This window comes from Emydura macquarii, unplaced genomic scaffold (assembly GCF_026122565.2).
Source record: "Emydura macquarii macquarii isolate MOO-44397 ecotype Brisbane River unplaced genomic scaffold, CSIRO-AGI_Emac_v2 contig_2636, whole genome shotgun sequence".
NCBI classification, from domain to species: domain Eukaryota; kingdom Metazoa; phylum Chordata; order Testudines; family Chelidae; genus Emydura; species Emydura macquarii.
Window position 1 is genome coordinate 14,656,782 of NW_027132773.1, and position 24,788 is coordinate 14,681,569.

Sequence of the window (24,788 nt, forward strand, 5' to 3'; positions counted from 1 at the left end):
GCCTCGGTTTGATAGAGCTCCTTCGGAAATACAATGATGTCATGCGTGAGCACCTAGGTCGAGTAGTTCATAAAGAAGCTATGGACCATTACTGCAGCAAAACAATTCAAAATGAATTGATTGACCTTATTGCAAGGAAGGTGCTTTATAACATATTGATGCAGGTCAAAAAAATGAAGTACTATGCCGTAATAATGGACTGAACTCCTGGCATTAGTCACAGTGAAAAGATGTCATTTATGTAAGATTTGTTGATGATGAGGATGGCTGTATCCAAGCAAAGGAACACTTTATCTGTTTCCAGTCTGTAGCCAACTCTACTGGAAAAGGCCTAATATCTGTTTATAAATGTTTTAATGAGAATAAAATTAAGGTTCAGGACTGCTGCGGCCAAAGTTACAATCATGGCACGAACATGAAGGGAAGAAAGAGTGATGTCCAAACAAGGATCCTTGTGCTGAATCCAAAAGCTTTCTTTGTGCCTTGTGGCTGCCATTCCCTCAACCTGGTTGTGTCAGATGCGGCAGCGTCTACTTTAGATTCAGTATCTCTCTTAGGAGTACTGCAAAGCACATGCATCCTGTTTTCCGCATCAGGTGGAAGATCCTCACAGACAATATTACAAAACTGACCATGACACCACTAAGTGACTCTTGCTGGGAGAACTGCATTGACAATGTAAGGCCAGTGAGGTACCAACTGACTGAGGTTTATGATGCCCTGAGGGACTGGTGCAGTCGAGTAAAACCAAGGCTAGAATCTCACACGAGGTACAAAGCCCGGCAAACCAGATCACTGATTCAAATTTCTGGTCTCAGTTGTGGTTTGGCACAATATCCTGTTCCAAGTAAACATTGTAAGCAAGGCATTGCAAACTCAGTCAATGGACATCATGACTGCTATTACTTTGTTGAGAAGGTGCCTTGAATTTGTTGTCAGCTACACAGACAATGGATTTGAAGATGCCATCACTGCTGTCCAAGAAATGGTGGAAAACTTAGGAATTGAGCCTGTCTTCAAGGAAACTTGTATTCATTGGAAAAAGAGAAAGTGTGGTTACTAGAGCCGAGATGAGGAGATGGGAAGCTTGGAAGAAAAATTCAAGAGGGAATTTTTTTGCTTGCTCGTTGACACTGCTTAAGTGTCCATCAAAGAAAGGTTTGGACAAATGAAGCACCTAGTACTAAGTACAGCCAGCACTTAGTAAGCTGCTGGCAGACAGGAAAACACTCCTGAACATTGTATAGACCTTCACCAGGTGCTGACACATAGGGAATATTTGGACATCAATGATAAAGACCTCTTTGTTGAATTGGACAATATCCATCACATTTTGCCACATGGGACACACTCTCCACTCCAAGTCTTCCAATTCATTCATGATGCAAAGCTGAAGGACACTTTTCCTAATGTGTGGAAAGCTTTGAGTATTCTGCTCATGCTGCTAGTCACTGTCACGAGTGGTGAGTGCAACATTTTGAAGCTCAGGCTCATTAAAACATATCTTTGTTCGATGATGGCTAACGAGAGACTGATATCACTTGCTCTTTTATCGCTTGCAAATGCCATTGGCCAGTCTTTGGATCTCTCTGTGACTGTGCTTCAGTTTGTGAGGACAAAGGTGCGAAAAGTGACCTTTTGAATGAAAGGGCTAGAGTTAACATTCTAAGGCTGTCACCTACATACCACTATTTAATACTGGTCCACCCAATGTTGGTGCACAGTTCAATTTCTTGATGTTAGTACATTTTAGTTATTCTTAAACTTAAAAAGTTTCTATAAGCTTAGAGGAAATTATTTTTTATTTATTTATATATGGCATGAATAAATACAGATTTACAGATCCTAATGTACAAATTTATCATCTTTTCTGACAGAGATAAATTATGCATGCAAATTGTGCATTAAAGTCAATGGGCTACAAATGTAATAAAACATAAAGTATTCAAAAGTTTATAAATGGAGGGGGTGGCGATGAAGATGCTCCTGTCCTGGGGTGCCATTTGGTCTAGGGCCAGTTCTGAACAGGACTGTAGACATCACCAATGTTAGAATTGCATGGAATGTAGCCACTAGTTACAACTATGATTGGTTAGACTTTTACAGGAAGCAAAGAAATGAAATACAGAAAGACCTATGCTTTCCATGTCATCCATGCTTTCTGCAACCAATATATGTGTAACAGAGTACTAGATTCTGGGACCTAGAGTATGATGTAGGGCTCTAGTGTTGAGTCATCACCAATATTACCAGCACTAAGTGTTCAAAAGTCATGAGCCAGGCCTCCCAAAACCATGAGAATGGCTTAAAGATCATGAGATTTAAAAATAAAAATTGGGTTTTCTTTATTTGTTTTCTGGTTTTTGAGTGTTTAGGGTGCACTAAAGTCATGTTTTTGAGCTTTCCTCCACAACCTTGTGGGCTAGAAACTTTTTGAAAGACAGCTGAAATTCTCATGTAGTCATCTGACTCCAGGAACTGGGACTTTAAGAAAAATGTCAACTATTGTAACACTTGCAATAAAATCATTAATTAGAGTTGTCCACACTGCATCCAAAAGGGAAGTAGGGATTATGACACAGGAAGTCCTGCATGTTAAGTCTTAGGAACAGCCAAACTTGGAAGAAAGCTTTGATTCATATTTGTTTGGTTGTTTAAATTAACAATAAGATAAACCCCAGTTGGGGGTAAATTTAGATTATAGCCAGGGTGCATATGCGCTGTGCAAAGCAGGGTGGCGACTCCATCTGCATAATGTAGGATTGTTTCCTACAGGCCAGTAGTGTCCAGTATTGCCAGCCCCAAAAGTACAAAAATCAGGAGTCAGATCTCAAAATTTCAGGAGGCTGGCTCCAAAGTAATTGATTTTAGAAAAAAAAAAAAAGAATCATTGTTTTTTAATTGTCTTCTGAGTTTTGAACTCCCCCCTGCCAGCCCCAATAATGTGTGACAATGAACAGCTTTGTGCTAGCTCACTGTCACACACATTGACTCTAGCTCATTTTGCTTCTCCAAAATCCCTGCTTGCCAATATCTTGTCACAAAAAAAACTCAGTAACTCTTTATGCAAATATGCATAGTTTATATAAGTTAAAATGCTTCTTGATAGCGTGGAGGGCTTCCAGTTTCAGCCAAATCCTCTAAAGGGCCAATTCATTAATTCTGTGCTCCCAGCTTCTCATCTGCCCACCTCCTAGCCCCACATCTATTTTTTAGGCACTCTTCAGTTCCATATCAGGTAATTTTATGCCCTGCAGCATCCGCAGCTCACCTCTGCTCCTACATAGCTCCAGAGGCTCTTCACACTCTCCCATCCTTCTCTCAGGCCTGGGAGATGGCCACCAAGTTTCCTCACCCCACACCTCTAGTCCTGGGCAGAAGGCAGTTCCAGTGAGGTCCTCTTTTGCTACGTCTCAGGCCTGGTGTTGCAGGACTAGAGAGGACTATGTTGGTAGAGCAGAAAGGAGCTGATCCATTTTTACAAGAGGAGAGGGGGAGGATGGAACAGAGACAACCTGAGAAGCTGGGCTTTTTCTGCTTCCTTCCCAATGGGAAGTGGTATTGACTGCTTCATGTCCTACCTACCTCATCCCTACCAAAAATCTCCTTTAGTTCCTGAGTGGAGGGGAAGAGCTCTGTCTGCAACAGAGGTCAAATTCACATTATTCATGATAAATTCTCATGAGCTGGAAACAATGAGTTTCCAGCTTACTTTTAAAAGCTTTGTAGCAAAAGAGTTGCAAGTACTTTACTTAAAAGTTTATCTTACAACCTACATTGCACTGTCAGTAAGTTTTACTGATATTCAACCAAAATTTTACCGCTTCTAACTTGATCCCATTACCTTTAAGTTATATTCCCATGTACAAGCGAAATAATTCATCTCTTTCCATTGTGTGTATGCCCTTCCAATATGTTGACTTCATGTATAGCTAAACTCCACATATTTAGCCCTTTCAGTTTTTCTCACGAAGCCAGTCTCTTCAGACCTTCATCATTTTTGTTTCTCTTCTCTGAACTTCCTTCAAATTGTTAGACTGCAGTGTGCCCAGAATTCCAGATGTAGCTGCACCCCACTCACAGTTTGGTGTCAGTGGGTAGTGTAGTCCCAAAGTCTTGATGTGTACTTGGGCATGTCTGTCTTCAGTTCCCTGTGAAGTGCTACCTCATCCTGTCCTGAATCTCTACCCCCTAACCCAGCTAGAGTGATTTTAGCTTTATTTAGTGGCTAGAAAGAAGGGTACGCTGCAAAGTTCCCTCAACTCTGCTGCTGTCCTCCTCAGGGCAAGGGAACTAGTAGCTCACAGATTCCTTGAGTAGAGTCCTTGCCACTGAGGATGCAGCTCTGGTCACAAGGTAGAAGCATTTTTCCACTATGTCCTTCAGTTCTACTACCCAACCAATTCTGAGTTTGTGTTATGATGGCTCCAGAGTGCCATTGGAATAATTCTGGGTAGAAACTTATGCAAATAAAATTCTTTTTGTAATTGTACATCCCCCTGTACACCAACAGATGGGGCAGAGAGATCCTTCCCCTCTGGAACTTCTGTCTTTCTGGATAGGAGAGGTGTACAAATAGCTTATGCAGATGAAACAGAGCTATGGCTGTTCTTTCCACTGTTCACCAACACACAGAAACAGGGAGTTCCTTACCCACTAAAGCTGTAAGGCCACAGAGCTTACATTTCTTATCTATCTAGTTAACAAAGTTGTGAAGAAAAAAGCATAAACTAGGACCTTATCATAAGTAGGGTGCAACAAAGGACCCATTAAGCCAAGTTAAGTGACTGAAGGTAGATTACACCTCTTTGCAGAGAGATCTGATGAAAAATTAGGCTTGTACCTTGCTTGACTACTGAGGTGTCAACCATCAGAGTGAGAGTCAAGAGAAGATCGGAAAAAAAAGAGACATGATTTTAGTTGATTTTTGGATCCCAAAAGCAATAGCTCTCTATTTTGATTGCATTAAATTATAGAAAATTTTTGGACTGCCAAGCCATGAGATAAGGTAGGTGAGGGCACAACAGAAATGTAAAATAAAAAGCCTGGGAGCTATGAACCAAAGCAGACAGCATGTATTAAATGGAATAGACATGTTGAGCACTGACCAGAAAAGGAATCCACAGAGTTTGATAAGGGCTTAGAAAACTACCTGAAGTTATAAAGCTCAATGTTATAACATTGTAAGAAAGACAGAGGGTTCCATCACCTGAATATAAATCAGAAGCATGTACCCTGGATCATATTTTCAAAATGTAAGAATCCGAGAGCTGCATGCCAAAACTGTGCCTACAATTGTGCATCTATCTGTACAAATAAGTACCATAGTTTTACATGTAAATGAACAATTGGACATATGGGTGGCCATTTACATAAGCAAATCCCTGTACTCTGGGTAATCATGGCTCTCAGCCATTCTGTGTGCAGAGATTTGCACAATATAACTATTTACAGTTTAATTTACTATTTAAATATAAAATGAATATAGAGACAGCCAGCATAACTGGGGTGGTGGTGGAAGGGCATGTAGCTGTATGCTTATTCTACAGCAACATACAGCATCTCTGTTCTTCGGCTGAGGCTATTCCATTTAGTATAATATGGAATAAGTAACTTCTCAGCCTGCAATTTAATAATCCAGAATGAATAATCCACAATAGACTCATTTCAAAGCTATTGAAGAAATATTAGTATTATTATTTAGTAATTATTCAATCAAAATGATTACATAAGGGCTAGATTCTGTCTGCTGATGCTCAGTGGTATCTTACTCCATGAATAGGCCATTGAAATTAATGGACCTATTTATGGAATAAGGTACTATTGAATGCCACTAAGAATAGCAGACTCTGACTATATTATTGGTAAAATAGGATCTAGTTCAGTCAGAGTAAATGAATACATAATTATATTCAAGAGATAGAAAGAGAAATAAAATGAGCAGGGTCTGTAAAATGATTAATTTTCTGTTCTAGAGTCAATTAAGCATAGAATAACTGCAATTCTCTCAAATTAAATGTAACACCATAATGCACTGTAACAAAGGAATTGGTAGAGATTCAAAAAGAAATGTTAAATATGAAAAGTTGGTAAAATTTGTACTTTACCATTATAGATTTAAAAAAAAAGGTTACATTTTAACTTCATAATTAATAGTAATGCTTGCATAGTGCTTTTCATCTGTAGGTCTCAAAGTACAATACAAAAAGAAAGGCCAAGTGACTTGATCAAGGTCACATATGTTAGTGGCATAAGCAGGAAGAGAGAACCAAGTTCTCTACTTCTCACACCAGGGTTTGATCCATTAAGCCAGAGCAGCCCTGTTGTATAAAGTGATGATTCAGCAAAACTTCCTTCCAGTAAGATGGCTCAATAATGAAGCAGCCAGCTGTCTGGGTACCAAGAAGTTGTCTGTGGTGATCAGAGACTTCATCTTCTCCTCTGTACCCCCCTCTGCCTATCCCTATTCTGTAAGAATAGTGCAAAAATTTAACTATGCAATACAGATGATGAAATGGTATTAACGTGCCCTATGTTGGGCATGTTCAGACTCTTAATAAGGACTCGACGTTTCCGGAAGCTTGAGCAGACCAGCTGAGCAGAGTGCATGTGCAGTTAATCATGAGAGCAATGTTGTCTCTCCCAGCAAAGCTGGAGTGATCTAGGAGTAGTCAGGTGATTGCAAATAAAGATGTAACAAGGTTGCTAAATCCCCATTTTTTGAGGGCAAAGGATCTGGTTGAAAGACATCCTCAGGTATACCAAATTGGAGCCTGATGCTTAAAACAGCAGTGTCTCTTTTTCACCTTTCATATACTATGTTTTTATTATAAAAATTGAGATTCAATTCCTTATCAACAGCCTCTTGTATTTGGTGTACCAGTACCATATCACAACCACTACTCAGTCTGTGCCAGAGTTTCTAGCTTACATGCAGGAAATGACGTGTACTGAATAGTATTAGATAGACATATTTTATTCTGTTCAGGAGGCCTTTACAGTCTGAAAACATTGGCTATCAAAACGGCTGCACCTCAAAAGGGAAAGAATTCTAGTTATATATTAATGGATTAGTAATATAGTCATGTTTAATTCAAGTTTGACATGAATTTTCCTTTGCATTTTGTTTAGTTTCTATCAGTTGATACAATAATTATCAATTCTGAGATCATCTTGCAATGTGAAAAGCTGCAGCTGAAGGTTTGAAAGCAAGCACATTGAAATTAACTCTGCAAACAAATGCTCTCAGCTAGTAGTTAGATGATGATTTGGTATTAGAAGGCTAAATTGTGCTTTTTAGGAAATCTGTTATTACCGCTAACTCCCCAAAATAGGTATTTTCTAGTTGACAGAGAATTCGTCATCAAGAAGGACATAGTGAGCATGCAAAGTTACTCATTTATCCAAATATGTTGATTAAATGTATTGAGGAGATACCAGAACAATTCTGTTCCTTCAAATAGTTACACTTTATTTATATAATAAATAATTGCTGGAGATAATGTCTAATTACCAAAAGTTATCATGCAGCTAGTGTATGCAAGGAGGTAAAAATAGTCATGTTCGATGAGCTAACTATGTGCTGGGGTGACTAACACTAGGAACTTTGGGGCCAGTTCCTGATGAGTCAGCTGATGAGATGGTGGCTCAGAGGAAGTTTAAGTCTCTCTGACTTTTCCCCAAATCATAGAAATGTAGGGCTGGAAGTGACCTCAGAAAGTTATCAAGTCCAGTCCCCTGTGCTGGGACAGGACCAAGTAAATCCAGAACTTCTCTGACAAGTGTTTGTCCAACCTGTTCTTAAAAATGTTCAGTGATGGGGATTCCACAGCCTCTCCGAAGCCTATTCCAGTGGCTTCGTATTCTAATTATAATTAGAAAATTTTTCCCAATATCTTACCTAAATCTCTCTTGCTGCAGAGTAAGCCCATTACTTCTTTTCCTACCTTATGGAAATGGAGAACAATTGATCACTATTATCTTTATGAAAGCCCATAACATATTGGACAACTGTTATCAGATTCCCCCCTCAGTCTTCTTTTCTCAAGACTAAACATGCCTAATTTTTTTAACCTTTTCTCATAGGTCAGATTTCCTAAACATTTTATCATTTTTGTTGCTTGCTCTGGACTTTCTCCAATTTCTCTATATATTTCTTAAAGAGAGGCACCCAGAATTGAACCCAATACTCCTGCTCAGGCTAGAGCAGTACCAAGTAGAGAAGGACAATTACCTGCCTTGTCTTACATATGACACTTGTGTTAATATACCCCCAACTGATATTATATTTTTCACAACTGCATTACATTGCTGACTCATATTCAATTTGTGATCCACTATAACCCTCCGATCCTTTTCAGCAATACTACCACCTGCCAACTATTCCCCATTTTGTATTCATGCATTTGATTTTTCCTTCCTAAGTGAAGTACTTTTCATTTGTCGTTATTGAATTTCATATTGTTGATTTCTGACCAATTCTCCAATTTGTCAAGATCATTTTCAAGTACGCAAAGAACTCAAAAGTTTGTAGAGCAGGATATCATAGCACCTACAGAGGCCAGTTCAGCCTGGGTAAACACCATGTTGATGGTAAAAAAGCCATTAGGCAAATTATGCATCTACACAGACACAAAACCATTGAACTGAGCATTAAAAAGATGCCACTATCCACTGCCTATAATTTATGACATTTTGTCAGAACTCTGCAAGGACAGAATTTTTACAGGCTTGTGATGTGAGGAACAGGTTTGGCACATAAGCCTGGATAAAGAGTTCAGGATGCTGACAACCATTTGGACGCTGCAAAGAGCTGTGCAGCTGGCACGCATAAGCCCAGTACCCTATGTATTCCAGAGAAGACTCACCCAACTGCTGGAAGGACAGCCTGGGATGCAAATAACTCAATTACTCATTGTAGCTAAAGGGAGCCATGATACAGAAGCATAACAATACCATGACAGAAAATGACAAGTTTTTCTACAGCGATGCAGGGACAAGAACAAAAATTCTCATCCCATAAAAGATGTGACTGAAACAGCATGAGGGGTGCAGTGATTAAGGTGGGGGATTAAGAGGGTTAAGGTGTCTGAAGGAACAGGGTGCACTTATGAGCCAGCAGATTCAACACCCGGAGAGAGCCTACAGAGACACAGAGATCATAACAGGACAGAGAGACAGAGAGCCATCCAAAGGCCATCCCACAGGCAGGAGGAGACTCCACAGAGAGATAGTTTGGTGCACTGAGACAAAGGTGACAGGGAAACAGAGATAGGTCACTCCCAGTGTGGTCACCTGTTGAGGAGACCAAACCACCTCAAAAACTATTTAACCATCTGAGTCTGTGGTAAAGATGAGTCTAGGTGTGGTGGAAAATGCTGGAATGCAGTATATGTTATATCAACGGATGAGATGTCTTGGGATTTTAAGGACTACTTTCACTGGGGTGATAAATGGACTATGTTTTGAGACTTATGTTTTGTATTATTTTCACAATGTTTTTGTAATAGACTAGTCCCCAAGGATGGATATTATTAGGGCAATAAAGTTACTGGGGATTCTGAAAAGAGAAACTAAGGCAGGAACACCAGTTGGGCCTTGCCCTGGTGCAGGAGGATGCCCGAGGAGGGGCCATCCTATGACATGGTCTAATTAATTACCAATAGAACTGAAATAATTTGATGTAAATATATATTCCACTCTTGCTTTCACATGTCGTACATCTATTTCTGGGGGAGTTGTCTCATGAGTTCTAGTTCTCATGAGTAAAGTAATACAAAAAAATTATTTAAAATTTGACAAACATTATATGCAAGTTTCTATATTATCAGCAATAACCTACTTATGGATTTTTTTCAATTAAATAAGTTACAGTAATTTGCTGTATTTTAAAATAAGTTAATAAAAAAGACTACTTAATAGAGTAGCAATATTTTACCTAGCAGGGCAAACAGCATGAAACATGCAGCTTCTTCCCCATTTGCCATACACAATATTATGGCCTGCATTGCTCTATAAATAACAGCAAGCCAAATAAATCACTGTGGCAAAAAATTATTAATGTGAATTAGTTCTTGGGGCCAGGCAAGACAGATGGAGAGAATTATTTGTAACTAATAGAGATAATAGAAGAAACATATGTACACGACTACTGGTGAGCAAACCTTTTTTGGGGGTGTGTAAGCTGATAGAGCCACTGACAGCAGTTCATTAGCCTAGCCTGGTGTAGATAAAGGCTTTCTTATGAACTTGCATTGCCAGAAGACTTGAATTTAAATTGAAATGAAAGAATTGTATTGAAAAAAGGGGTCCAATCTGGTTAAACAAAATCAGTCTCACAAACTTATTTTCTAACTTTACTTTTCATTGAGTTCCTTGATCAACCTGCCTGCTGCTAACCTCCTTCCCTTTCTATCCCTAACAGGGAACATGTTTCTTACTAATTCTCCAACTTCACAGCATTTGGCATCCATTCATTTATTATTTTTACACTTTCATTTTCAATCAGTGTCCCTCAGACTTATTTTGTTATTATTATTTATTATTTACTGTTGACTGTAATTGTGATCAGAACATGCAGAAACACAGAAGCATATATTCATTGAGATCTAGACATACAAGAAAAGAGACAAGGATCATGTCTTTATTTAGATCTCTCCCTCTCGCCCATTTTAAAATACAGCCTCTTACTGTCATGACAGGCTGACTTGTTTTCCTATTATTTGGCTACACAAGAATATTAAGAATCAACTCCCTTAGCTGTGCTGGCAGTTATTCATCATACCAAATGTATTTTATTTAATAAAATAAACACATCTGACCTAGCAGGACATCTGAGTCCAAAGCACCATTTCCTCAGTCAATTTTTAGGGAATAATGCTTTAATGGAGCGGTATTTCTCAGAGCAAAATTACTGAGATCTAGAAATTCATCTATCACTAGTAAATGTCAACCATCATTCGTAAATGTTGTGACTTCGTCTGCTGTGAACTACCTTGGTGGTTATTCCAAGACTGCTATTCAAATACCGGAGACTAACAGTCAAAATAACCTTACTGTGAGTCTTTTGAACTCTCTTAACTGGAAGATTTACATGCAGTGTGCAAATTATATTCATCCCACTTCTGCATTATTGGTTTAATTTTTATTGCTAATTACAAGAAAATGTGTTAAAACCACACCATAAATCACTTGCAAAATGATAGCTATTAGAAAGCCATCACATGGTTATGATAAGACACTGATGATACTGAATTGTTACTTACACACTGATAATTTAAAAAAAAAATGCTTAGCCACTTCATTTTTAGTACCTGGTGATAATGATCTTGGTTTGGTGCATTAGAAAATGAAATGAAGTACATTAGTAAATTTCACTTAACATCTTGGCTTTTTTGATGAGATACAATTAGCAAGTAACTGCTTAGTAATGCACCAGTGCTCTAGTTAATTGCAAAGCCAAACTTCAGAATATGTATTTTTAGTTGTGAAAATGTGTGCAAAATTTGAAATCTTTTCTATCCACTTCCCTTTTTTATTAATAGCCATCATTAGTATAAAAAGAACAATTAACAGGAGACATGGTTTTAGTAAAGTATTTAGTCTTTTTACTGAATAAAGCAAGATGTCATACTAGTCATAATGACATTTCAATAAGTCATTTATCACAAGATATCCCTGTTTATAACTTATTTGCAGATATTTTAGAAAGATCCTCCACTATAAATATCTGAAGCAATTCTACCTGTGCAAAAAAGAGTATTTTTGTTCACTTTATGAAGCATCTTGGTTCATGGGATAATTAAATTATTTGATAAATTCAAATAAAATGCTCGATTCTTTCTAGCAAAAGATTTTTACAGATAAAAGACTACCCATGTTGCCTGCAAGCCATTGGTTAGGTTAGGCCAATTTCCTGACTACCCCAATTAGCTCTGTGTAATTTGGCGTGGTTGCTTCCTGATACGATTTAATCTAATTTAGCAAGATATCTTTTCAATAACATAAATCAATTAATTAAGGACTTTATGTAAAATGCACAGAAATTAATATGACCAAGAATAATACTGGTATCTGGCACTGTAGGTTGCTTCATTGCTGTCATTTTATTATGTCTTTGAACTGGCTCTACTTCTAATCTGAGTAGTTGTGTACTCTGTGAGACTGATGCAAAGTCCTCCTAAAATGATTTCCTTATTTTAAGAGAAAAAATATTGTTGCAATGTTGTATGCTCCTCTGGGCAGTGCAAATGTCTTCAATGAGACTGCCTCTGTAACTGGCCACCTGTTCAGGTAAGGGGTTCTGCCCGTCTCTTCTGTAAAGTAACACAGATGCTGGTGGCACTAAATGCAAATGAGAGAGAATAAATAATAATCGGATATGGATTATGATTAAATCTAACACTCTGTGGGAGAAAGAAAGGCAGGACTCTAATTTATCATTCTCTCTGATAACGCGAGGCCAGCCTGGTTGGGATCTGTGATTTTGTTGTTTTGTTCTTTTTGAGTGGTTTATTGTGACTGGGTGTATGAGCGCTTTATGACCTCCTACTGGAGTTACTGCTGCTCTGCTGCACTGTGCCCCAGGAAACAGTTTGCTGTGAGGACAAGAGCAGCTATTTTGGGAATCAGTGATCTCTAGTCCTCCAGCAGCCAGAAGGGCTGGGGACCAGCAACAGCCAATCAAGCCCACCAGGCCGAAATAAAAGGAGCTCCTGCTTTCAGCATGTCAGTTTCTGTCTGGAGCCAGAGGAATGAAGATGGATGTTGTTTCCTAGGTTGTAGCCACAGGGGCCAGGCCAGGGGCCATTACTGGCCACAATCAGTGGCAGGGGTTAAGAAGAATCACTGCTGACTCAATCCCAGAGAAGGAATTTGACTGAGAAAGGTTAAGAAAATATTTTGTTTATATTTGGCCCTGATGGGCAAAGAACTGTTTCTATTTTTGTTTCCTATTTTGTTGCCCAAGCCACAGAAAACCCACAGATATAGTTTGACAGAGTGCAAGGAGCATTGCTAGCTGAAGAGAATGGCAGTACCATGACCAGACCAGTACGGAGTGCTCAAGCAGTGAGTGAAACCCACCCACTTACCGTGATGGAATAGTATTTTGTAACTCTGAAAGATTTGGTGGCAATCATAAATGGTTTCTGTATAGTAAGAAGGGATTCATTGGGCAGAATGAAGAATGCTAGCATCACTGAACCTGATGTATTTGGTAACTACTACCTGTTGATCAAGAAAACCATCAGTCAGAGTAGAGTGAATTCCACCTGACTGGATTAGTGGTTGAAGTGGAGATTTTTATATTTAGAGTCAGGCAAGAGTCCCATGAGTTTTTGTAAGAATGACTGAATTAGGTACAGAAGGTCCTTGTCAAAGGGTGCACTGGGACTTAAAGAAGAAAGAAGCCAGTGTACCTGTGACTCATTAGTTGATACCCCCCCCCCCAATTGGTCTTAAAGGAAGGCATCTGGGCCATATAAATGGAGAGAGAGTTAGCCAAGAAACGGTAAGAGCTACCTGGAAGTGAGAGATTGGCAAGTGAGAGTTGCCAGAGACAGGAGATTGTAGGTGAGCAGAAGAATAGAAAGAGGGTTTTGCTGGCTGACTCTCCAAATCAGAGAGGGCTGGAGAAAATTGTAGGCTGGAGAGCAGCAGAAGGAATTGCCTGTCAGAGAGGGCAGAAGACATGGGGACAGTAGAGGGACTGACATCTCCAGGGCCATAGAGTTAGACCTAAGAGAACAGTGTGGGGATCATGGGGAGTGAGGGATGCTCCTCAGTGAGGATGATCTCCCAGCAGAGAGGCTATGGGTTTCCCACTGGGAAAAGCAGGGTCCCAGTCCAAGTGGAAAGGACTGGGGTGGCTGTCCTGGAAAAAGGACAGGAGAGGACTGACAAAGACCCCAGGTAGATGGAAGATGCCAGAGTGTGGTAGTATGTGGGATGTTGAAGGACTGTTGTGGGATTTTTAAGGACTATAGGCACAGATAGTGATAAATGGATGATGTTTTGGGACTTTTGTTATGGACTATTTTGTCCTATATTATTGTAATAAACTGGCCTCAAAGAGGAGCATTACTGAGACAGAAAATCCTGGTGTGGAGTTACTGGGGATTCTGAAGGAGAGAAGCTTAAGTAGGTGCACTTGTACAACCTGCCATTGGAGTACATTTCAGGAGGGACCACCCTATGACAGTCCTTATTTCTATCTTTAATGTCAGTTAAGAATTGAATGTATCTGTCCCTAAAAGAGTCTAAGGGTCTCATTCAAAGACCTCTGAACTCAATGGAAGAATGCCTATTGATTTCAATGGGCTTTGAATGATGACTTAAAAGAGTAGAGGAAGGATGAAGCGTAAAAGTCAGGAATCCCTGTTCCTGGATCAGTCAAGTCACCTGAGCACTATGATTTTCAGTTACTCCATTACTCCATTTGCAAAATGGGGATTTTTTTTTATATCAGGTGTTTGTGAGGTCTAATTAATTAATTGCTCTGGGATCTATGAATGGAATGCATTATAGGAGCATAACGTATTATTTTTTTAATATAAAATCATCCAAAGCACAGGACTAGTAATGATGGGGGACTTCAAATACCCAGACATCATTTGGGAGAATAATACAGCAGGGCACAGATTATCCAAAAAATTATTGGAATGCATTAAAGACTATTTTTATTGCAGAAGGTGGAGAAAAGTGAGTAGGGGAGAGGCTGTTCTAGATTTGATTCTGACATGTAGGAAGGAACTGTTTCAGAATTTGAAGGTGGAAGGCAGCTTGGGTGAAAGTGATCATGAAATGTTAGAGGTCATGATTCTAAGGAATGGTAGGAGGGAAAACAGCAGAGTAAAGACAATGGATTTCAAGAAGGAAGACTTTAGCAAACTCAGAGAAATGATAGGTAAGATCCCATGGGAAGCAAGTCTAAGGGAAAAAAATAGTTCAGGAGAGTTGGCAGTTTTTCAAAGAGACATTATTAAGGGCAGAAGAACAAACTATCCCAATGCATTAGAAAGATAGGAACTAGGGTAAGAAATCACTCTGGCTTAAGCAGGAGATCTTCAATGACCTGAAATTCAAAAGAGAGTCATACAAACTGTAGAAACTAGATCAAATTAGGTCTAGGTCTATTCAGCCTGGAAAAAAGACGACTAAGGTGGGGGGAGGGATGATAGATGTTTACAAAATTATGACTGATGTGGGGAAAATAAATAAGGAAGTGTTATTTACTCCTTCTCATAACACGAAAACTAGGGGTCACCAAATGAAATTAATAGGCAGCAGGTTTAAAATGAACGAAAGGAAGTATTTTTTCACGCAATGCACAGTTAACTTGTGGAACTCCTTGCCAAAGGATGTTGTGAAGGCCAAGACTGTAACAGGGTTCAAAAAAGAACTAGATAAGTTAATGGAGGATAGGTCCATCAATGGTTGTTAGCCAGGATAGGCAGGGATTGCTGTTTGCCAGAGGCTGGGAATGGCTGATGGGATGGATCATTTGATGATTATCTGTTCTATTCATTCCCTCTGAAGTGCCCTCTGAAGAAAGCGGAAGACCAAGAACAGGGCAGGCTCATTACTCAAGGAGGAGGGAAAGACAGTCACTGAAAATGCAGTAATGGCCAAAGTGTTAAATGCTTTTTTGTTTCAGTTTTCATTATAGTTGTGATTCAATGACTAACATAGTGAACATCAGTGTAAATGGAGCAGGATCTGAGGCTAAAATAAGGAAAGAACAAGTTAAAAATTACTTAGACAAGTCAAATGTTTTATATTGGCAAGGCCTGACAAACTACATCCTAGAATACTTGAAGAACTGGCTGAAGAGATCTCTGAGCCATTAGCAATTATCTTTGAGGACTTGTGGAGGACAGGAGAGATCTCAGAGGGCAAATATAGTACCTATTTATAAAAAGGGGAATATGAACAACCCAGGGAATTATAGACCTGTCAGCTTAATTTTGGTACACAGAAAGATAATGGAGCAAATAATCAAACATCTAATTTGTATGTCTCCAGAAGATAATAAGGTAATAAGTAACAGTCAACATGGCTTTGTCAAGAACAAATCATGTCAAACTTACCTAATATCTATCTTTGACAGGATAACAAGCATTGTTAACAGGGGAAAACAGTACATGTGATATATTTCAAATTTATAAGGCTTTTAATACTGTCTCAGATGACCTCATAAACAAACTAGGGAAATATAGCATAGACAAACCTACTATAAGGTACAAGTGGCTGGAAAACCATACTCAAAGTAGTTATCAATGGTTTGCAGTCAAGCTGAAAGGGCACATTGTGTGGGGTCCCATAAGGATCTGTCCTGGGTCCAGTTCTATTCAATATCTTCATAAACTATTTGGATAATGGCATAGAGAGTACAATTAAAGTTTGCAAATGATAGCAAACTGAGAGGGATTGCAAGTGCTTTGGCAGACAGGACTAGAATTCAAAATGATTTTGACAAACTGGAAAGTATCTGAAATAAATAGGATGAAATACAATATGGAGAAATGCAAAGTACTACACTTAGCAAGGAATAATCAATTGCACAAATACAAAATGGGAAATGACTTCCTAGGAAGGAGTACTGCAGAATAGAATCTGGGGGTTATAGTGGATAACAAACTAAATGATTCAACAGTGTAATACCGCTGCAAAAAAAGTGAACATAATTTTGGGATGTATTAGCAAGAGTGTTGTGAGAATGACACAAGAAGTAATTCTTCCACTCTACTCAGCAGTGATAGCGTCTCAACTGGAGTACTGTGTCCAGTTTTGGGGATTGTACTTTGGGAAAGATGTGAACAAATTGGAAAAAGTCCATGGGACAGCAACAAAAATTATTAAAGTTCCAAAAAACAAGACCTACAAGGAAAGACTGAAAAAAAAATTGAGTTTGTTTTAGTCTGGAGAAGAGGAGTGTGAGGGAGGACATGAGAAGAGTCTTCAAGTACATAAAAGGTTGTTATAAAGAGGATGGTGATAAATTGGTCTTCTTAACCACTGAGGACAGGGCAAGAAACAATGAACTAACTTAAACAGCAGCAAGGGAGAGTTAGGTTAGACATTAGGAAAAATTGCTTAAATGTAAGGATAGTTAAGCAGTGGAACAAATGACCAACAGAGGCTGTAGAATTGCCATCAATGGAAGTTTTTAATAACAGATTAGACAAATACCTGTCAGGGATGGTCTAGATAGTACTTAGTCCTGCCTCAGTGCAGGGGACTGGACTAGATGACCTAGCAAGGTCCTTTCCAGTCCTACATTTCTATGATTATATTATAATTCATCCTTTTTTTAAAGATTGTAGACACTATTGTAATGCAGAAGAATGTGTTATAGGTACAGTGTTAGGAAGTGCAGAGACTGTGCCTCTGCAGATGATTGCTGGTGCATAACAGGCCCTGGCAGAGCAGTCTAAGACAGAACAGAATAATTATAGCTATTTGTTTTGAGGAAAGTACTAAAACAATGTAAGACAGTGTAAGAATTAGATATGTATTCCCCCATCAGTGTCCATGCCCCTGTATTTATTACAGTGATATGGATGTTATGAATGTGGATGCAATAAGGAACTGCAGCGGGTGTTGCGCTGTAATTTATTTATGTAATTTATTCATGATTGAAATTTCACTGATGAATAGTGAAGAAAGAGATAATGGCTGTTTGTGCTACATCTTACAAGACTGAAGAATGTGGTATAGATAGAATAATGGAAATATTCACCCCACTGGCCCAGGGGTGGCTTTGACTCTAGGAGCAATGGAAATGCTTTGTGGGGCCAGATGGGGAGATCTCAGCTGAGAGCAGCTGAGCCAATGTCCTGAGAGGGTAGAGGGGTTATGGTGTTCACACGCACCCTCAGGGTTATAGTCCACTGGGGCCAGTGATTCCCACTGAGAATAGCATGGGAACAACCCCGCAGATAGTGTGGGCTAGTTACCTCTATTGGAATAGTTGTGGGCTTTGCATTTAACTATTCTATATGGGTGTTGTGTCTTATTTTTTCCATGCCCTCATCAAATGTAGATGATGCAACTCCATCTCTTGAAGTCTTCAGATCAAGACTTGGATGTCTTTCTGAAAGACTTGCTTTAGTCAAACCTAAGTTATTGGCCTAAATGAAGGGGAATTGAGTGAAAAATCTGCAACCCATCAGGAGGTCAGATTAGGAGTATGTTTACATTGCATTTTGGAGTGAGCTGCCCAGCCAGGTTGAACAGACTTGGGCTAGCAGGGCTTGGGCTAGTGCTCTAAATAGCTGTTTTGACAGTGCTTTGAAGTTGCAGTTTGGACTTGGAAGTCTAGAGAGTGCAGTGAACTTCTTAGATTGAGCCTCTACTAACCTGATCTCCTGACAGGCCACAGACTTTTCACCCACTTCCCCTTCATTTAGGCCAATAACACTGCTATTTTTAGAGCACTAGCCTGAGCCCCACTAGCCTGAATCTGACAACCAGGCTCACTCCTAAATGCTAGAAGGCTCACTCCTAAATGCTGTAGAGACATACCTTAGCTCATCTAATGGCCTATGAGAAACTCAGCAGTCAATAGTTAATCATGATACTTTTCAAAGGACAAGTTGTGCAGCTGGTTTATTGCTAGACTATTTGGAATAAGAAGGGTGTTTCTGAAAGCATCCTGGGTGTTAGTTTCTTTGTCACTCCTAAGCCAGAGGGCTTGTTGGTCAGTAATAGCAGTAATTCCACCACTTCCCTAGGTAACTCATTCCACTGCTTCACCACACTCATCATGACCAAGTTTTTCATAATATCCAACCTAGATCTCTCCCACTGCAACTTGAGATCATTGCTCCTTGTTCTGTCATCTGCCACCACTGAGACTGAGGATCCTGGGTAACAAAATGGAGGAACTAGAGCTACTGGTGCAGGAAGTGAAACTAGATATTATAGGGATAACAGAAACATGGTGGAATAGTAGTCATGACTGGAGTACAGATATTGAAGGGTATGTGCTGTTTAAGAAAGACAGAAATAAAGGCAAAGGTAGCATTGTATATCAATGATGAAGTAGACAATAAAGAAATTAGAAGTGATGCAAAGGATAAGACAGACTGTCTGGGCAAAAATCACATTGGGGAAGAAACCTACTAGAGCTTCCCCTGGGATAGTGCTTGTGGTATGCTACAGACCACCGGGATCTGACTTGGATATGGATAGAGACCTCCTTAATGTTTTTAATAAAATACTACTGGGAACTGTGTGATTATGGGAGACTTTAATTTCTCTGATATAGACTGGAAGACCAGTGCTAGTAATAATAATAGGGCCCATATTTTCCTGGATGTGATAACTGACAGATTCCTTCACCTGGTGGTTGCAGAACCAACAAGAGGTGATGTCATTTTGGATTTGATATTGATGAGTAGTGAGGACCTCACAGAAGAACTGGTTGTAGGGAACAACCTTGGTTCGAGCAACCACGAACTAATTCAGTTCAAACTAAATGGAAGGACCCGGTGACTAGGGTCTTTGATTTCAAAAGGGCTAACTTAAAAAATTAAGGGAATTAGTTAGGAAAGTGGACTGGACTGAAGAACTCATGGATCTAACGGTGGAGGAGGTTTGGAATTACTTCAAGTCAAAGTTGCAGAAACTATCTGAAGCCTGCATCACAAAGAAGGGGAAAAATTCATAGGCAAGACTTGTAGACCAAGATGGATGAGCAAGCATCTCAGACAGGTGATTAAGAGAAAACAGAAGGCCTACAAGAAATGAAAGATGGCAGGGATCAGCATGGAGAGCTACCTCTTAGAGGTCAGAACATGGAGAGATAACATGAGAAATGCCAAAAGCCAAGTAGAGTTGGACTTTGCAAAGGGAGTTAAAACCAATAGTAAAAGGTTCTACAGCCATATAAATAGGAAGCAAAGAAAGAAAGAAGAAGTGGGACTGCTAAGCACTGAGGATAGGATGGCAGTTAAGGATAATCTAGGCATGGGCCAATATCTAAACAAATACTTTGCCTTAGTTTTTAATGAGGCTAATGAAAATTTTAGAGATACTGGTGGGGGGATAATGGGATTGAGGATATAGAGGTAGGAATTACCACATCTGAGGTAGAAGCCAAACTCCAACTGCTGAACAGGACTAAATTGTGTGTGTGGGGGGGAATGGATAATCTCCATCCACAAATATTAAAGGAACTACCATGTGAAATTGCAAGCCCATTAGCAAGGATTTTAATGAATCTGTAAACTCAGGGGTTGTACTGTATGACTGGAGAATTGCTAACATAGTTGCTATTTTTAAGAAAGGGGAAAAAAGTGATCCGGGTAATTACAGGCCTGTTAGTTTGACCTCAGTAGTATGGAAGGTGTAGGAAAAAATTTTGAAAGAAAAAGTAGTTAAGGACATCAAGGTTAATGGTAATTGGGACAAAATACAACATGGTTTTACAAAAGGTAAATCATGCCAGACCAATCTGATCTCCTTTTTTGAGAACATAACAGATTTTTTAAGACAAAGGGAATGCAGTGGATCTAATTTACCTAGATTTCAGTAAGGCATTTGATAAGGTTCCACATGGGGAATTATTAGTTAAATTGGAAAAGATGACGATTAATATGAAAATTGGAAGTTGGATAAGGAACAGGTTAAAGGGAAGACTACAAAAGGTCATACTGAAAGGTGAACTGTAAGGCTGGAGGAAGGTTATTAGTAGAGTTCCTCAGGGATCGGTCTTGGGACCAATCTTATTTAACCTTTTTATTACTGACCTTGGCACAAAAAGTGGGAGTGTGTTAATAAAGTTTGCGGATGACACAAAGTTGGGAAGTATTGCTAATACAGAAGAAGACCAGGATATCATACAACAAGATCTGGATGACCTTGTAAACTGGAGTAATAGAAATAGGATGACATTTAATAGTGGAAAGTGCAAGGTCATGCACCTAGGGACTAATAAAAAGAACTTTTGCTATAAGTTGGGGTCGCATCAGTTGGAAGTGACAGAGGAAGAGAAGGACCTGAGTGTATTCGTTGATCACAAGATGACTATGAGCTCCCAATGTGATGCGGCTGTGAAAAAAGCTAATGCGGTCCTAGGATGCATCAGGCAAGGCATTTCCAGTAGATTTAGAGAGGTGTTAGTACCATTATACAAGGTGTTGGTCAGACCTCATCTGGAATACTGTGTGTGCAGTTCTGGTCCCCCATGTTTAAGAAAGATGAATTCAGACTGGAACAGGTGCAGAGAAGGGCTACTAGAATGAGCCGTGGAATGGAAAACCTGCCTTATGAGAGGAGAATCAGAGTTTGGCTTGTTTAGCCTAACCAAAAGAAGGCTGAGGGAAGATATGATTGTTATGTACAAATACATCAGAGGGATACATATCAGGGAGGGACAGGAGTTATTGAAGTTCAGCACCAATATGGACACAAGAACAAATGGAAATAAACTGGCCATCAGGAAGTTTAGACATGAAATTAGATGAAGGTTTCTAACCATCAGAGGAGTGAAGTTTTGGAACAGCCTTCCAAGGGGAGCAGTCTGGGCAAGAAACATAGCAGGCTTCAAGTCTGAGCTTGATAAGTTTATGGAGGGGATGGTATGAAGCCTAATTTGGTAATTGATTGATCTTTGACTACTAGCAGTAAATACGCTCAATTTCAAAAACAGACTTCAGCAAGAAACTGCAGAGCTGGAACTCGTATGCAAACTTGACACAATCAGATTGGATCTGAATAGAGATTTGGAATAGTTATCTCATTACAAGAAGTAATTGTCACTGTTCACACATTCTCACTCTCTAATCAATGATTGTGAATAGGCCTCATCTACTCTAACTGAATGGACTTTGTTTACACCTACCCTCTCCATTGTTGTTTCTTACCTTTGTGTGTGTGTGTGTGTGTGTGTGTGTGTGTGTATACACCTCCTATCTGTGATTTCCACTTCATGCATCTGACGAAGTGGGTTGCAGCCCACGAAATCTTATGCCTGCAGAAATGTGTTAGTTTTTAAGGTGCTACAGGACTCTCGTTACTTCTTGTGTGTTATACCCCTTCCCCAATCCTGGATTTGTCTTGTGTATTTAGATTGTAAACTGTTTAGGTCTGGCACAATCTCTCACTTTGTATTTGTACTGTGCCTAGAACAATGGGGCCCCCTCTTGTAATAAACATGATGATTACTAATAATAAATAGATTGCCATCAAAGACTGAGTGGTGTGAAGAAATGTCATTCTGTTTACACAAATGGTCTGAAACCAATATACTTTCAATATAGATAGGATATAATCCTAGTTAGTTTCCTGCCTTCCTTCCACCCTCCATCTCAAATTTCAGGAATATATTTTTTCAGGTACCATGTATCCTCTCAGAATCTGGAGACAGAGAAATATACCACTTTCACAATATCCTCTGCAATAACTGTAATTTCCCAAACCAGATAGCTCAAAAATAGATTTAAAAGGAAGCATATATTGAACAGCCGAATGAGTACTTGAGTCGGAACAGATCATTGGAGAACATCACAGAAAATTAAAGTAGAAGCTGATGGGAATTCACTCACCAATATCAGCTGAGACTGCTTTGTTGGGTATAACCAAAACTATGATCCTAGTTACAGGCAAATAGCAAACAATGATCTAGGTAATTTAGCAGAACCCAATGATCCATTGTGTTAAACATCACAGGGAGCTCTAATAGACCTCTGCAATTCATGGTGATCTCTGAGTCTGACAATGATAATCTCAGTAGAGGAATTTATCAGATAAAAAAGAGGGCCTTGATACTCTGCAACTGTTATCACCAACAGTAATGTTGGTCATTTTAAATCAATGCAAAGAAGAATATTTTATTTATATATTACAATTTCAGAGCATCTTTTAAGCCTAAAGTATAACAATCATTTAGAAAATGATGTTTCTACACTGCTCAGAAACTGAGTAGGCATAAAGAATGTGAGATGAGGAATTAACAGCAAGAACAAGATTATCTATAATTAACAATACAATTAGGGTTCAGTCCTTGAAAATGCAATATGCTAGATCCTCAGCTTGTGTAAATTGGCTTCACTGGTGCTACATGGCCTCACACCAGCTGAAGCTCTGGTCCTAAATTAGGCTTATAGCAAAAACCTCAAGTTAAATACGGAGCAAAATTATTAAGGCAAAGTCTACTGTCTCTGCTTCTGTATATTGAACAGATAGTTACAGGATCACAAGATCCAAGAAAAGATCCTTTAATTTAGTGGAAAATGCAAAGACAACCTTTTCCACACTTAATCAAACCCTGCTGCTCCCTCTTTGGCTACATGCCATTAAATGTTCACCCACAGCACATTTATTGTGCTGCATTTTGAGCTACAGATGGCTTTGTTAATGACAAAGGAAGCCTACTCACTGCAAGAAATACGGAGCTATAAATTTTTTACTGTTCTTAATTTCCTCTAATAATGTAAATCTTAAGCTTTCCTGATGAACAGTAATAATATTAATAGCATACTAAGCAATCTCTAATTGAGATGTGCACATTAAATATCCACTGACTGCCACTAGCAAATATCTTCCACTTGGCTGAAATTCAAAGCACATGGTACAAATAACTGACTTTGTGAGGGGCATTAAGCAGGGGCAGGAAAGATGGAATTCACCCCCGAATCTAATAGTATACCAATATGTGCCCCCTGTGGCTGCTACACCAGCCCATATGGTGGAATGATAACTGCTGCTATTCCTTTACCTCCTCTGTGGGTACTGGAGCCACTGGATTTTCATAATCATCATCGGATGCAATTTTTGCTGCCTTTCAGCATCAGAGTTCTGCATGTGCATATCACGTTGGGGTTATATTCCTTAATAGCAAGCTCTATTCTTACAGCCTAATACACAATAACACTTTCTGCCCACAGATTGCAGAAAGTAACCACACCATCCTGTAAAAAAAATCATGTAGTTTATTTTTCTTGTTTCTTTTATTTTTCCTCACAAACATTTGGCCACCATTCATGTGATGCTACTTGCCTGTCGCTAGAAATAATTGCTTTGAATTAACTTCACCTTTTTTTTTTTCAAATGGCCAAATAGAGAATTAATGTATAGCAAATATTTCCATATCCACCATAAATCATCTGATTCTACCCACTTTTTGCATTTGACAATCCTTTTTTTAAAGAGACTGTACTTAAGTATCAAATTAAGTCACCATGGTTACCAAAACACCTATGAGAAGGCAGCTGGCACCTTCACATTTAACAGGTACTTGAGCTTCAGCAACATTAATTCTGAACATCTCCATTAGAATATAAGGATTTGGGGAAAACCCACCTGGTGAGCATGACGGCTGCTGCATTCCAAGAGTGATTTGTTTTTTATCTGCATATGTAACTATAGTGCCCTCATGGCCAAGCTGGAGTCTCCTCTGCAGGTGGGTGTGGCCAAGAAAAGGCATGTACAGAGCACAGCAGGGAAACTCCCTTCCACCACAGTGGCACCTGTTCCAACACCACCAGAATAAACAACACACACATACACACACTGGAACAATACAACAAATATAGTAAAGGAAAATATTTATTCCCAGGGAGATGAATGGAGAAAAACAACATGGGGAGAAGATACAGGGAGCAGTAAAACATGGTTACCTACAGGAAGACCAACAGGATAAGTAACACCACAATATAAGAGGATAGACACCGAACAATGCATCTGCACTGAGAGCTCAGGAATCCTGGGCAGAGTTCCAGTCTGGCAGTGAGTCTTGGGTGCCCCCGGTCATCTTCGGCAACAGTAAACTTTCCCCAACAAAC